Source organism: Pristiophorus japonicus, unplaced genomic scaffold (genome assembly GCF_044704955.1).
Source record: "Pristiophorus japonicus isolate sPriJap1 unplaced genomic scaffold, sPriJap1.hap1 HAP1_SCAFFOLD_208, whole genome shotgun sequence".
NCBI classification, from domain to species: domain Eukaryota; kingdom Metazoa; phylum Chordata; class Chondrichthyes; family Pristiophoridae; genus Pristiophorus; species Pristiophorus japonicus.
Window position 1 is genome coordinate 801,296 of NW_027251778.1, and position 15,000 is coordinate 816,295.

Genomic DNA, 15,000 nt, shown 5'->3' on the forward strand with positions numbered 1-15,000 from the left:
CCGCTCTCTCCCCATAGTCCTGTATCAATCCCCAAACTAATCCCACTGCCCCGCTCTCTCCCCATAGTCCTGTATCAATCTCCAAACTAATCCCACTGCCCCGCTCTCTCCCTATAGTCCTGTATCAATCCCCAAACTAATCCCATTGCCCCGCTCTCTCCCTATAGTCCTGTATCAATTCCCAAACTAATCCCACTGCCCCGCTCTCTCCCCATACTCCTGTATCAATCCCCAAACTAATCCCACTGCCCCGCTCTCTCCCCATAGTCCTGTATCAATCCCCAAACTAATCCCACTGTCCCGCTCTCTCCCCATAGTCCTGTATCAATCGCCAAACTAATCCCACTGCCCCGCTCTCTCCCCATAGTCCTGTATCAATCCCCAAACTAATCCCACTGCCCCGCTCTCTCCCCATAGTCCTGTATCAATCTCCAAACTAATCCCACTGCCCCGCTCTCTCCCCATAGTCCTGTATCAATCCCCAAACTAATCCCACTGCCCCGCTCTCTCCCCATAGCCCTGTATCAATCCCCAAACTAATCCCACTGCCCCGCTCTCTCCCCATAGTCCTGTATCAATCCCCAAACTAATCCCACTGCCCCGCTCTCTCCCCATAGTCCTGTATCAATCCCCAAACTAATCCCACTGACCCGCTCTCTCCCCATAGTCCTGTATCAATCCCAGAATCGATACAGAAAGTGAGACAGACAGAGAGGGAGAGAGACACACACACACACACTCTCTCCCTCTCGCTCTCTCTCACTGTCTATCTCTCTGTCTCTCTCACTCTCTCTGTTCCTCTCTTTCACTCTGTCCCTCTCTCTATCTCACCCTATTTCTGTCTCTCTCTCTCTCTCTCTCTCTCTCTGTCTCTCTCTCTCACTCTGTATCTCTCTTTCTTGGTCTATCTCTCTTTCTGTCCCTCTCTCTGTTCCTCTCGCTCTCTCACTCTCTCTCTCCCTCTCTCTTTCCCTCTCTCTGTCCTTCTCCCTATCTCCCTCTCTCTCTCTGTGCCTCTCTCGCTCTCTGTCCTACAATCTCTATCTCTCTGTCTCTCTCTCTCTCTCTCTCTCTCTTTCCCTGTGTTTCTCTCTCTCTTTCTGTCTCTCTCCCTCTTTCTCTCTATCCCCCTCTCTCTCTATCCCCCTCTCTCTCTATCCCTCTCTTTCTCTCTCTGTCTCTCTCTCCTGCATTTTTCCATCACTCTCTCTCTCTGTCCCTCTCTCTGTCTCCCTCTCTATATATATATATATATAACTCTCTGTCTCTATCTTTCTCTCTCTATCTCTCTCACTCTCTCATTTTCTCACTCTCTGTCTATCTCTCTCTGTCTATAATGCTCTGTCTCTCTGTCACTCTCTCTCTCTTTCTCCGTTTCTTGCTCTCTCTCTCTGTCTCTCTCTCTCTCTCTCTTTATCTGTTTCTCGCTCTCTCTCTCTCTCTCTCTGTCTCTCTCTCTCTCTGTGTCTCTGAGTTTCTCCCTCTCTCTCTCCTGTCTCTTTCCATCTTTCTCTCGCTCTGTCTCTCTGTCTCTCTCTCTATCTCTCTCTCTCACTGTCTCTCTCACTCTCTCTCTCTATCTATCTGTCTCTCTTTCTGTCGTCTCTCTCTCTCTGTCCCTCTCTCCCTATCTCTCTCTATCCCCCTTTCTCTCTGTCTATTTCACTCTACCTCTCTCTGACACTCTCTGTCTCTCTCTGTCTCTCAGTCACACTCACTCTCTCTGTCTCTCTCTCTGCCTCGTTCTCTCGCTCTGTCTCTCTCTCTGACTTGTTCTCTCTGTCTCTCTCTCGCTCTGTCTTTCTCCTTCTCTCTCTGTCTCTCTCTCTCGCTCTGTCTCTCTCCTTCTCTCTCTCTCTGTCTCATTCCCTCTCTGTCTCTCTCTTCCTATCTCTCTCTATCCCTCTCTCCCACTCTCCTGTCTCTTTCCATCTCTCTCTGTCTCTCTATCTGTCTGTCTCTCTCTCTTTCTCTGTCTCTGTCACTCTCTCTCTCTCCCTCTCTCTGTCCCTCTCTCTGTGTTTCTCTCTCTGTCTCTCTCCCTCTCTCTCTCCTGTCTCTTTCCATCTCTCTCTCATTCTATCTCCCTCTCTCTTTCTCTCTCTCTGTCTCTCTCTCTCTGACAGCCTCGCTCTGTCTCTCTCTCTCTCTATCTGTTTCTATCTCTCTGTCTCTCGCTCTCTTTCTCTCTCCCTCTATCTCTGTCTCTCTCTCTCTGTTTCTCCCTCTCTCTCTCTCTGTCTCTCTCCCTCTCTCTGTGTTTCTCCCTCTCTTTCTCTGTCTCTCCCCGTCTCTCAACATCCGTCTCTCTTCCTATCCCTCTCTCTCTCTATCACTCTCGCTCTCTGTCTCCCTCTCTCTCTCTCCTGTTTCTTTCCATCTCTTGCTCTCTCTTTCTTTCTCTCTGTCCCCCCCACGGTCTCTCTCTCTCTGTCTCTCTATCTCTCTCTGTCTGTCTCTCTCTCTCTCTGTCTCATTCACTCCCTATCTCTCTCTCTCTGTCTCTCTGTCTCTCTCTCTCTCTGTCTCTCTCTCTATCCATCTCTCTATCCCTCTCTCTCACTCCCTCTCTCTCTCTCTCTGTCTCTCTCTCTCTGTGTCTCCGAGTTTCTCTCTGTCTCTCTGTATCTCTCTCCTGTCTCTTTCCATCTCTTTCTCTCTCTCGGTCTCTCTTTCTCTCTCACTGTCTCTCTCTCTCTGTCCCTCCCTCTGTTCCCCGCTCTCTCTCTCTGTCTCTCTCACTATTTCTGTCTCTCTCTCTCTCTAACTCTCCCTATCTCTCTCTATCCCTCTCTCTCTGTCTGTCTCTCTCCCCATCTCTCTGACACTCTCTGCCTCTCTCTCTCTCTCTGTCACACTCACTCTCTCTGTCTCTCTCTCTCTCTCTCTGTCTTTCTTTCTCTCACTGATTCTCTCTGTCTCTCTCTCTCTCTCTCTCCCTTTCTGTCTCTCACTCTGTGTGTGTGTCTCGCTCTCTCTCTCTGACCCTCTCTGTCTCTCTGTCTCTCTCTCTCTGACTCTATCTGTCTCTCTCTCTCTCTCTTCCTCTCTGTCTCTCTCTCAGTCTCTCTCTCCCTGTCTAAGTGTCTCTCCCTCTCTGTCTTTCTCTGTATGTCTCTCAATCCCAAACTAATCCCACTACCCCGCTCTCTCCCCATCGTCCTGTATCAATCCCCAAACTGATCCCACTGCCCCGCTCTCTCCCCATAGTCCTGTATCAATCCCCAAACTGATCCCACTGCCCCGCTCTCTCCCCATAGTCCTGTATCAATTTCCAAACTAATCCCACTGCCCCGCTCTCTCCCCATAGCCCTGTATCAATCCCCAAACTAATCCCACTGCCCCGCTCTCTCCCCATAGTCCTGTATCAATCCCCAAACTAATCCCACTGCCCCGCTCTCTCCCCATAGTCCTGTATCAATCCCCAAACTAATCCCACATCCTCGCTCTCTCCCCATAGTCCTGTATCAATCTCCAAACTAATCCCACTGCCCCACTCTCTCCCCATAGCCCTGTATCAATCCCCAAACTAATCCCACTGCCCAGCTCTCTCCTCATAGTCCTGTATCAATCCCCAAACTAATCCCACTGCCCCGCTCTCTCCCCATAGCCCTGTATCAATCCCCAAACTAATCCCACTGACCCGCTCTCTCCCCATAGTCCTGTATCAATCCCAGAATCGATACAGAAAGTGAGACAGACAGAGAGAGAGAGAGACACACACACACACACTGTCTCTCTCCCTCTCGCTCTCTCTCACTGTCTATCTCTCTGTCTCTCTCACTCTCTCTGTTCCTCTCTTTCACTCTGTCCCTCTCTCTGTCTCGCCCTATTTCTGTCTCTCTCTCTCTCTCTGTCTCTCTCTCTCACTCTGTATCACTCTTTCTCGCTCTTTCTCTCTCTCTGTCCCTCTCTCTGTTCCTCTCGCTCTCTCACTCTCTCTCTCCCTCTCTCTTTCCCTCTCTCTGTCCTTCTACCTATCTCCCTCTCTCTCTCTGTGCCTCTCTCTCTCTCTGTCCTACAATCTCTATCTCTCTGTCTCTCTCTCTCTCTCTCTCTTTCCCTGTGTTTCTCTCTCTCTTTCTGTCTCTCTCCCTCTTTCTCCCTATCCCTCTCACTCTCTATCCCCCTCTCTCTCTATCCCTCTCTTTCTCTCTCTGTCTCTCTCTGCTGCATTTTTCCATCAGTCTCTCTGTCCCTCTCTCTGTATCCCTCTCTCTCTATATATATATATATATATATATATAACTCTCTGTCTCTATCTCTCTCTCTCTATCTCTCTCACTCTCTCATTTTCTCTCTCTCTGTCTGTCTCTCTCTGTCTCTCCTGTCTCTTTCCATCTTTCTCTCTCTCGCTCTGTCTCTCTCTCTATCTCTCTCTCACTGTCTCTCTCACTCTCTCTCTCTATCTATCTGTCTCTCTTTCTGTCGTCTCTCTCTCTCTGTCCCTCTCTCCCTATCTCTCTCTATTCCCCTTTCTCTCTGTCTGTTTCACTCTACCTCTCTCTGTCTCTCTCTGTCTCTCAGTCACACTCACTCTCTCTGTCTCTCTCTCTGCCTCGTTCTCTCGCTCTGTCTCTCTCTCTGACTTGTTCTCTCTGTCTCTCTATCTCTCTCTGTCTTTCTCTCTGTCTGTCTCTCTCTCTCTCTGTCTCATTTACTCCCTATCTCTCTCTCTCTGTCTCTCTGTCTCTCTCTCTCTCTCTCTGTCTCTCTCTCTATCCCTCTCTCTCTATCCTTCTCTCTCACTCCCTCTCTCTCTCTCTCTGTCTCTCTCTCTCTGTGTCTCTGAGTTTCTCTCTGTCTCTCTGTAACTCTCTCCTGTCTCTTTCCATCTCTTTCTCTCTCTCGGTCTCTCTTTCTCTCTCTCTGTCCCTCTCTCTGTTCCCCGCTCTCTCTCTCTCACTATTTCTGTCTCTTTCTCTCTCTCACTCTCCCTATCTCTCTCTATCCCTCTCTCTCTGTCTGTCTGTATCTCTCCCCCTCTCTCTGACACTCTCTGCCTCTCTCTCTCTCTCTGTCACACTCACTCACTCTGTCTCTCTCTCTCTCTCTGTCTTTCTTTCTCTCTCTGACTCTCTCTGTCTCTCTCTCTCTCTCTCCCTTTCTGTCTCTCACTCTGTGTGTGTGTCTCGCTCTCTCTCTCTGACCCTCTCTGTCTCTCTGTCTCTCTCTCTCTGACTCTCTCTCTCTCTTCCTCTCTGTCTCTCTCTCAGTCTCTCTCTCCCTGTCTAAGTGTCTCTCCCTCTCTGTCTCTCTCTGTATGTCTATCAATCCCAAAACTAATCCCACTGCCCCGCTCTCTCCCCATAGTCCTGTATCAATCCCCAAACTAATCCCACTGCCCCGCTCTCTCCCCATAGTCCTGTATCAATCCCCAAACTAATCCCACTGCCCCGCTCTCTCCCCATAGTCCTGTATCAATCCCCAAACTAATCCCACTGCCCCGCTCTCTCCCCATAGTCCTGTATCAATCCCCAAACTAATCCCACTGCCCCGCTCTCTCCCCATAGTCCTGTATCAATCCCCAAACTAATCCCACTGCCCCGCTCTCTCTCCATAGTCCTGTATCAATCCCCAAACTAATCCCACTGCCCCGCTCTCTCCCCAGAGTCCTGTATCAATCCCCAAACTAATCCCACTGCCCCGCTCTCTCCCCATAGTCCTGTATCAATCCCCAAACTAATCCCACTGCCCCGCTCTCTCCCCATAGTCCTGTATCAATCCCCAAACTAATCCCACTGACCCGCTCTCTCCCCATACTCCTGTATCAATCCCAGAATCGATACAGAAAGTGAGACAGACAGAGAGAGAGAGAGACACACACACACACACTCTCTCTCTCCCTCTCGCTCTCTCTCACTGTCTATCTCTCTGTCTCTCTCACTCTCTCTGTTCCTCTCTTTCACTCTGTCCCTCTCTCTGTCTCGCCCTATTTGTGACTCTCTCTCTCTCTCTCTCTGTCTCACTCTCTCACCCTGTATCTCTCTTTCTCGTTCTTTCTCTCTCTCTGTCCCTCTCTCTGTTCCTCTCGCTCTCTCTCTCTCTCTCTCTCCCTCTCTCTTTCCCTCTCTCTGTCTTTCTACCTATCTCCCTCTCTCTCTCTGTGCCTCTCTCTCTCTCTGTCCTACAATCTCTATCACTCTGTCTCTCTCTCTCTCTCTCTCTCTTTCCCTGTGTTTCTCTCTCTTTCTGTCTCTCTCCCTCTTTCTCCCTAACCCTCTCTCTCTATCCCCCTCTCTCTCTATCCCTCTCTTTCTCTCTCTGTCTCTCTCTCCTGCATTTTTCCATCACTCTCTCTCTCTGTCCCTCTCTCTGTCTCCCTCTCTCTCTATATATATATAACTCTCTGTCTCTATCTCTCTCTCTCTGTCTGTCTCACTCTCTCTCTGTGTCTCTGAGTTTCTCTCTCTGTCTCTCTCCTGTCTCTTTCCATCTTTCTCTCTCTCGCTCTGTCTCTCTCTCTATCTCTCTCTCACTGTCTCTCTCACTCTCTCTCTCTATCTATCTGTCTCTCTTTCTGTTGTCTCTCTCTCTCTGTCCCTCTCTCCCTATCTCTCTCTATCCCCCTTTCTCTCTGTCTGTTTCACTCTACCTCTCTCTGACACTCTCTGTCTCTCAGTCACATTCACTCTCTCTGTCTCTCTCTCTGCCTCGTTCTCTCGCTCTGCCACTCTCTCTGACTTGTTCTCTCTGTCTCTCTCTCTCTCGCTCTGTCTTTCTCCTTCTCTCTCTGTCTCTCTCTCTCGCTCTGTCTCTCTCCTTCTCTCTCTCTCTGTCTCACTCCCTCTCTGTCTCTCTCTTCCTATCTCTCTCTATCCCTCTCTCCCACTCTCCTGTCTCTTTCCATCTCTCTCTTTCTCTCTGTCTTTCTATCTGTCTGTCTCTCTCTCTTTCTCTGTCTCTGTCACTCTCTCTCTCTCCCTCTCTCTGTCCCTCTCTCTGTCCCTCTCTCTCTGTCTCTCTCCCTCTCTCTCTCCTGTCTCTCTCCTTCTCTCTCTCTCTGTCTCACTCCCTCTTTGTCTCTCTCTTCCTATCTCTCTCTATCCCTCTCTCCCACTCTCCTGTCTCTTTCCATCTCTCTCTTTCTCTCTGTCTTTCTATCTGTCTGTCTCTCTCTCTTTCTCTGTCTCTGTCACTCTCTCTCTCTCCCTCTCTCTGTCCCTCTCTCTGTGTTTCTCTCTCATTCTATCTCCCTCTCTCTTTCTCTCTCTCTGTCTCTCTCTCTCTGACAGCCTCGCTCTGTCTCTCTCTCTCTCTATCTGTTTCTATCTCTCTGTCTCTCGCTCTCTTTCTCTCTCTCTGTTTCTCTCTCTCTCTATCTGTCTCTCTCTCTCTGTTTCTCCCTCTCTCTCTCTCTGTCTCTCTCCCTCTCTCTGTGTTTCTCCCTCTCTTTCTCTGTCTCTCCCCCTCTCTCAACATCCGTCTCTCTTCCTATCCCTCTCTCTCTCTATCACTCTCGCTCTCTGTCTCCCTCTCTCTCTCTCTCCTGTTTCGTTCCATCTCTTGCTCTCTCTTTTGTTCTCTCTGTCCCCCCCACGCTCTCCCTCTCTCTGTCTCTCTCTCTCTCTGTCTCGCTGTCTCTCTCTCTCTCTGTCTCTCTCTCTATCCCTCTCTCTCTATCTCTCTCTCTCTGTCTCTCTCTCTCTGTGTCTCCGAGTCTCCTGTCTCGTTTCATCTCTTTCTCTCTCTCGGTCTCTCTTTCTCTCTCACTGTCTCTCTCTCTCTGTCCCTCCCTCTGTTCCCCGCTCTCTCTCTCTGTTTCTCTCACTATTTCTGTCTCTCTCTCTCTCTCACTCTCCCTATCTCTCTCTATCCCTCTCTCTCTGTCTGTCTGTCTCTCTCCCCCTCTCTCTGACACTCTCTGCCTCTCTCTCTCTCTCTGTCACACTCACTCTCTCTGTCTCTCTCTCTCTCTCCCTCTCTGTCTTTCGTTCTCTCTCTGACTCTCTCTGTCTCTCTCTCTCTCTCTCTCTCTCCCTTTCTGTCTCTCACTCTCTGTGTGTGTCTCGCTCTCTCTCTCTGACCCTCTCTGTCTCTCTGTCTCTCTCTCTCTGACTCGATCTCTCTCTCTCTCTCTCTTCCTCTCTGTCTCTCTCTCAGTCTCTCTCTCCCTGTCTAAGTGTCTCTCCCTCTCTGTCTCTCTCTGTCTGTATGTCTATCAATCCCTAAACAAATCCCACTGCCCTGCTCTCTCCCCATAGCCCTGCATCAATCCCAAAACTAATCCCAATGCCCCGCTCTCTCCCCATAGCCTGTATCATTCCCCAAACTAATCCCACTGCCCCGCTCTCTCGCCATAGCCCTGTATCAATCCCCAAACTAATCCCACTGCCCCGCTCTCTCCCCATAGTCCTGTATCAATCCCCAAACTAATCCCACTGCCCCGCTCTCTGCCCATAGCCCTATATCAATCCCCAAACTAATCCCACTGCCCCGCTCTCTCCCCATAGTCCTGTATCAATCCCCAAACTAATCCCACTGCCCCGCTCTCTCCCCATAGTCCTGTATCAATCCCCAAACTAATCCCACTGCCTCGCTCTCTCCCCATAGTCCTGTATAAATCCCCAAACCAATCCCACTGCCCCACTCTCTCCCCATAGTCCTGTATCAATCCCCAAACTAATCCCACTGCCCCGCTCTCTCCCCATAGTCCTGTATCAATCCCCAAACTAATCCCACTGCCCTGCTCTCTCCCCATAGCCCTGTATCAATCCCAGAATCGATACAGAAAGTGAGACAGACAGAGAGAGAGAGAGACACACACACACACACTCTCTCTTTCCCTCTCGCTCTCTCACTGTCTCTCTCTCTGTCTCTCTCACTCTCTCTGTTCCTCTCTTTCACTCTGTCCCTCTCTCTGTCTCGCCCTATTTCTGTCTCTCTCTCTCTCTCTCTCTCTGTCTCTCTCTCTCACTCTGTATCTCTCTTTCTCGCTCTTTCTCTCTTTCTGTCCCTCTCCCTGTTCCTCTCGCTCTCTCTCTCTCTCTCTCCCTCTCTCTTTCCCTCTCTCTGTCCTTCTCCCTATCTCCCTCTCTCTCTCTGTGCTTCTCTCTCTCTGTCCTACAATCTCTATCTCTCTGTCTCTCTCTCTCTCTCTCTTTCCCTGTGTTTCTCTCTCTCTTTCTGTCTCTCTCCCTCTTTCTCTCTATCCCTCTCTCTCTCTATCCCCCTCTCTCTCTATCCCTCTCTTTCTCTCTCTGTCTCTCTCTCCTGCATTTTTCCATCACTCTCTCTCTCTGTCCCTCTCTCTGTCTCCCTCTCTCTCTATATATATATAACTCTCTGTCTCTATCTCTCTCTCTCTATCTCTCTCACTCTCTCATTTTCTCACTCTCTGTCTATCTCTCTCTGTCTCTAACTCTCTGTCTCTCTGTCTCTCTCTCGCTCTTTCTCCGTTTCTTGCTCTCTCTCTCTGTCTCTCTGTCTCTCTCACTCACTCATTTTCTCTCTCTCTGTCTGTCTCTCTCTGTCTCTATCTCTCTGTCTCTCTTTATCTGTTTCTCGCTCTCTCTCTCTCTCTCTCTGTCTCTCTCTCTCTCTGTGTCTCTGAGTTTCTCTCTCTGTCTCTCTCCTGTCTCTTTCCATCTTTCTCTCTCTCGCTCTGTCTCTCTGTCTCTCTCTCTATCTCTCTCTCTCACTGTCTCTCTCACTCTCTCTCTCTATCTATCTGTCTCTCTTTCTGTCGTCTCTCTCTCTCTGTCCCTCTCTCCCCATCTCTCTCTTTCCCCCTTTCTCTCTGTCTGTTTCACTCTACCTCTCTCTGACACTCTCTGTCTCTCTCTCTGCCTCGTTCTCTCGCTCTGTCTCTCTCTCTGACTTGTTCTCTCTGTCTCGCTCTCCTGCTCTGTCTCTCTCCTTCTCTCTCTCTCTGTCTCATTCCCTCTCTGTCTCTCTCTTCCTATCTCTCTCTAATCCTCTCTCCCACTCTCCTGTCTCTTTCCATCTCTCTCTTTCTCTCTATCTGTCTGTCTCTCTCTCTTTCTCTGTCTCTGTCACTCTCTCTCTCTCTCTCCCTCTCTCTGTCCCTCTCTCTGTGTTTCTCTCTCTGTCTCTCTCCCTCTCTCTCCTGTTTCTTTCCATCTCTTGCTCTCTCTTTCTTTCTCTCTGTCCCACCCACGCTCTCCCTCTCTCTGTCTCTCTCTCTGACTCTCTATCTCTCTCTGTCTTTTTCTCCGTCCCTCTCTCTCTCTCTGTCTCTCTATCTCTCTCTGTCTTTCTCTCTGTCTGTCTCTCTCTCTCTCTATCTCATTCACTCCCTATCTCTCTCTCTCTGTCTCTCTGTCTCTCTCTCTATCCCTCTCTCTCTATCCCTCTCTCTCACTCCCTCTCTCTCTATCTGTCTCTCTCTCTCTGTGTCTCTGAGTTTCTCTCTGTCTCTCTGTATCTCTCTCCTGTCTCTTTCCATCTCTTTCTCTCTCTCGGTCTCTCTTTCTCTCTCACTGTCTCTTTCTCTCTGTCCCTCCCTCTGTTCCCCGCTCTCTCTCTCTGTCTCTCTCACTATTTCTGTCTCTCTCTCTCTCTCACTCTCCCTATCTCTCTCTATCCCTCTCTCTCTGTCTGTCTGTCTCTCTCCCCCTCTCTCTGACACTCTCTGCCTCTCTCTCTCTCTCTGTCACACTCATTCTCTCTGTCTCTCTCTCTCTCTCTCTCTGTCTTTCTTTCTCTCTCTGACTCTCTCTGTCTCTCTCTCTCTCTCTCTCCCTTTCTGTCTCTCACTCTGTGTGTGTGTCTCGCTCTCTCTCTCTGACCCTCTCTGTCTCTCTCTCTCTCTTCCTCTCTGTCTCTCTCTCAGTCTCTCTCTCCCTGTCTAAGTGTCTCTCCCTCTCTGTCTCTCTCCCCATAGCCCTGTATCAATCTCCAAACTAATCCAACTGCCCCGCTCTCTCCTCATAGTCCTGTATCAATCTCCAAACTAATCCCACTGCCCCGCTCTCTCCCCATAGTCCTGTATCAATCTCCAAACTAATCCCACTGCCCCGCTCTCTCCCCATAGTCCTGTATCAATCCCCAAACTAATCCCACTGCCCCGCTCTCTCCCCATAGTCCTGTATCAATCCCCAAACTAATCCCACTGCCCCGCTCTCTTCCCATAGCCCTGTATCAATCCCCAAACTAATCCCACTGCCCCGCTCTCTCCCCATAGTCCTGTATCAATCCCCAAACTAATCCCACTGCCCCGCTCTCTCCCCATAGTCCTGTATCAATCCCCAAACTAATCCCACTGCCCCGCTCTCTCCCCATAGTCCTGTATCAATCCCCAAACTAATCCCACTGCCCCGCTCTCTCCCCATAGTCCTGTATCAATCCCCAAACTAATCCCACTGCCCCACTCTCTCCCCATAGCCCTGTATCAATCCCCAAACTAATCCCACTGCCCCGCTCTCTCCCCATAGTCCTGTATCAATCCCCAAACTAATCCCACTGCCCCGCTCTCTCCCCATAGTCCTGTATCAATCCCCAAACTAATCCCACTGCCCCGCTCTCTCCCCATAGTCCTGTATCAATCCCCAAACTAATCCCACTGCCCCACTCTCTCCCCATAGTCCTGTATCAATCCCCAAACTAATCCCACTGCCCCACTCTTTCCCCATAATCCTGTATCAATCCCCAAACTAATCCCACTGCCCCGCTCTCTCCCCATAGCCTTGTATCAATCCCCAAACTAATCCCACTGCCCCGCTCTCTCCCCATAGTCCTGTATCAATCCCCAAACTAATCCCACTGCCCCGCTCTCTCCCCATAGTCCTGTATCAATCCCCAAACTAATCCCACTGCCCCGCTCTCTCCCCATAGTCCTGTATCAATCTCCAAACTAATCCCACTGCCCCGCTCTCTCCCCATAGTCCTGTATCAATCCCCAAACTAATCCCACTGCCCCGCTCTCTCCCCATAGCCTTGTATCAATCCCCAAACTAATCCCACTGCCCCGCTCTCTCCCCATAGTCCTGTATCAATCCCCAAACTAATCCCACTGCCCCGCTCTCTCCCCATAGCCTTGTATCAATCCCCAAACTAATCCCACTGCCCCGCTCTCTCCCCATAGCCCTGTATCAATCCCCAAACTAATCCCAGAATCGATACAGAAAGTGAGACAGACAGAGAGAGAGAGAGACACACACACACACTCGCTCTCTCCCTCTCACTCTCTCTCACTGTCTCTCTCTCTGTCTCCCTCACTCTCCCTCTCTCTGTTCCTCTCTTTCACTCTGTCCCTCTCTCTGTCTTGCCCTATTTCTGTCTCACTCTCTCTCTCTCTCTGTCTCTCTCTCTCACTCTGTATCTCTCTTTCTCGCTCTTTCTCTCTCTCTGTCCCTCTCTCTGTTCCTCTTGCTCTCTCTCTCTCTCTTTCCCTCTCTCTGTCCTTCTCCCTATCTCCCTCTCTCTCTCTGTGCCTCTCTCTCTCTGTCCTACAATCTCTATCTCTCTGTCTCTCTCTCTCTCTCTCTCTCTTTCCCTGTGTATCTCTCTTTCTTTCTGTCTCTCTCCCTCTTTCTCCCTATCCCTCTCTCTTTCTATCCCCCTCTCTCTCTATCCCTCTCTTTCTCTCTCTGTCTCTCTCTCCTGCATTTTTCCATCACTCTCTCTCTCTGTCCCTCTCTCTGTCTCCCTCTCTCTCTATATATATATAACTCTCTGTCTCTATCTCTCTCTCTCTATCTCTCTCACTCTCTCATTTTCTCACTCTCTGTCTATCTCTCTCTGTCTCTAACTCTCTGTCTCTATCTCTCTCTCTCTATCTCTCTCACTCTCTCATTTTCTCACTCTCTGTCTATCTCTCTCTGTCTCTAACTCTCTGTCTCTCTCTCTCTCTTTCTCCGTTTCTTGCTCTCTCTCTGTCTCTCTGTCTCTCTCACTCACTCATTTTCTCTCTCTCTGTCTGTCTCTCTCTGTCTCTCTCTCTGTCTCTCTCTCTCTCTCTCTCTTTATCTGTTTCTCGCTCTCTCTCTCTGTCTCTCTCTGTCTGTCTCTCTCTCTCTCTCTCTGTCTCTCCCCTGTCTCTTTCCATCTTTCTCTCTCTCGCTCTCTCTCTCTCTATCTCTCTCTCTCACTGTCTCTTTCACTCTCTCTCTCTATCTATCTGTCTCTCTTTCTGTCGTCTCTCTCTCTCTGTCCCTCTCTCCCTATCTCTCTCTATCCCCCTTTCTCTCTGTCTGTTTCACTCTACCTCTCTCTGACACTCTCTGTCTCTCTCTGTCTCTCAGTCACACTCACTCTCTCTGTCTCTCTCTCTATCTCTCTCTCACTGTCTCTCTCACTCTCTCTCTCTATCTATCTGTCTCTCTTTCTGTCGTCTCTCTCTCTCTGTCCCTCTCTCCCTATCTCTCTCTATCCCCCTTTCTCTCTGTCTGTTTCACTCTACCTCTCTCTGACACTCTCTGTCTCTCTCTGTCTCTCAGTCACACTCACTCTCTCTGTCTCTCTCTCTGTCTCTCTCTCTCGCTCTGTCTTTCTCCTTCTCTCTCTGTCTCTCTCTCTCGCTCTGTCTCTCTCCTCTCTCTCTCTCTGTCTCACTCCCTCTCTGTCTCTCTCTTCCTATCTCTCTCTATCCCTCTCTCCCACTCTCCTGTCTCTTTCCATCTCTCTCTTTCTCTCTGTCTCTCTATCTGTCTGTCTCTCTCTCTTTCTCTGTCTCTGTCACTCTCTCTCTCTCCCTCTCTCTGTTCCTCTCTCTGTGATGCTCTCTCTGTCTCCCTCCCTCTCTCTCTCCTGTCTCTTTCCATCTCTCTCATTCTATCTCCCTCTCTATTTCTCTCTCTCTGTCTCTCTCTCTCTGACAGCCTCGCTCTGTCTCTCTCTCTCTCTATCTGTTTCTATCTCTCTGTCTCTCGCTCTCTTTCTCTCTCTCTCTATCTCTGTCTCTCGATCTGTCTCTCTCTCTCTGTTTCTCCCTCTCTCTCTCTCTGTCTCTCTCCCTCTCTCTGTGTTTCTCCCTCTCTTTCTCTGTCTCCCCCCTCTCTCAACATCCGTCTCTCTTCCTATCCCACTCTCTCTCTATCACTCTCCCTCTCTGTCTCTCCCTCTCTCTTTCTTTGTCTCTGAGTGTCTGTCTCTTGCTCTCCTGTTTCTATTCATCTCTTGCTATCTCTCTCTTTCTCTCTGTCCCCTCCACTGTCTCTCTGTGTCTCTCTCTCTCTGTCTCTCTCTCTCCATCACTCTCTCTCTATCCCTCTCTCTCTCTCCCTCCCTCTCTCTCTCTCTCTCTGTGTCTCATTCACTGTCTCTCTGTGTCTCTCTCTCTCTGTCTCTCTCTCTCCATCACTCTCTCTCTATCCCTCTCTCTCTCTCCCTCCCTCTCTCTCTCTCTCTCTGTGTCTCATTCACTCTCTATCTCTCTCGCTGTATCTCTCCCTCAGTCTCTCTCTCTCTGTCTCTCTCTCAGTCTCCCTCTCTATCCCTCTCTCTATCCCTCTCTCTCACTCCCTCCCGCTCTCTCTCTGTCTCTCTCTCTCTTTCTGTGTCTCTGAGTGTCTGTCCCTCGCTCTCCTGTCTCTTTTCATCTCTTTCTCTCTCTCTGTCTCTCTTTCTCTCTCTCTGTCTCTCTCTCTCTCTGTCTCTCTCTCTCTCTGTCCCTCCCTCTGTTCTCCTCTCTCTCTCTCTCTGTCTCTCTCTCACTATTTCTGTCTCTCTCTCTCTCTCTCTCTCTCCCTATCTCTCTCTATCCCTCTCTCTCTCTGTCTGTCTCTCTTCCCTGTCTCGGTGCCTCTCCCTCTCTGTCTCTCTCTCTCTGTATGTCTGTCACTTTATCTGTTTTTTTCTCCTTCCCTCTCTCTCTCTCTGTGTCTCTCTGAAGCTCTCCCAGAACCACAGTGACAATGCACACACTGATCTTCAGTCATCCATTTTACATTTGTTAATGGTCACCATTTGATGTTAACACTGGGAGATTGATTACAGAGACCGACTGCTCTCTAATTTAACGTTATCTGCTTAAAGGTGTATCTGCCCTGGGAGTGTTTGATGGGACAGTGTAGAGGGAGATTTACTCTGTATCTAACC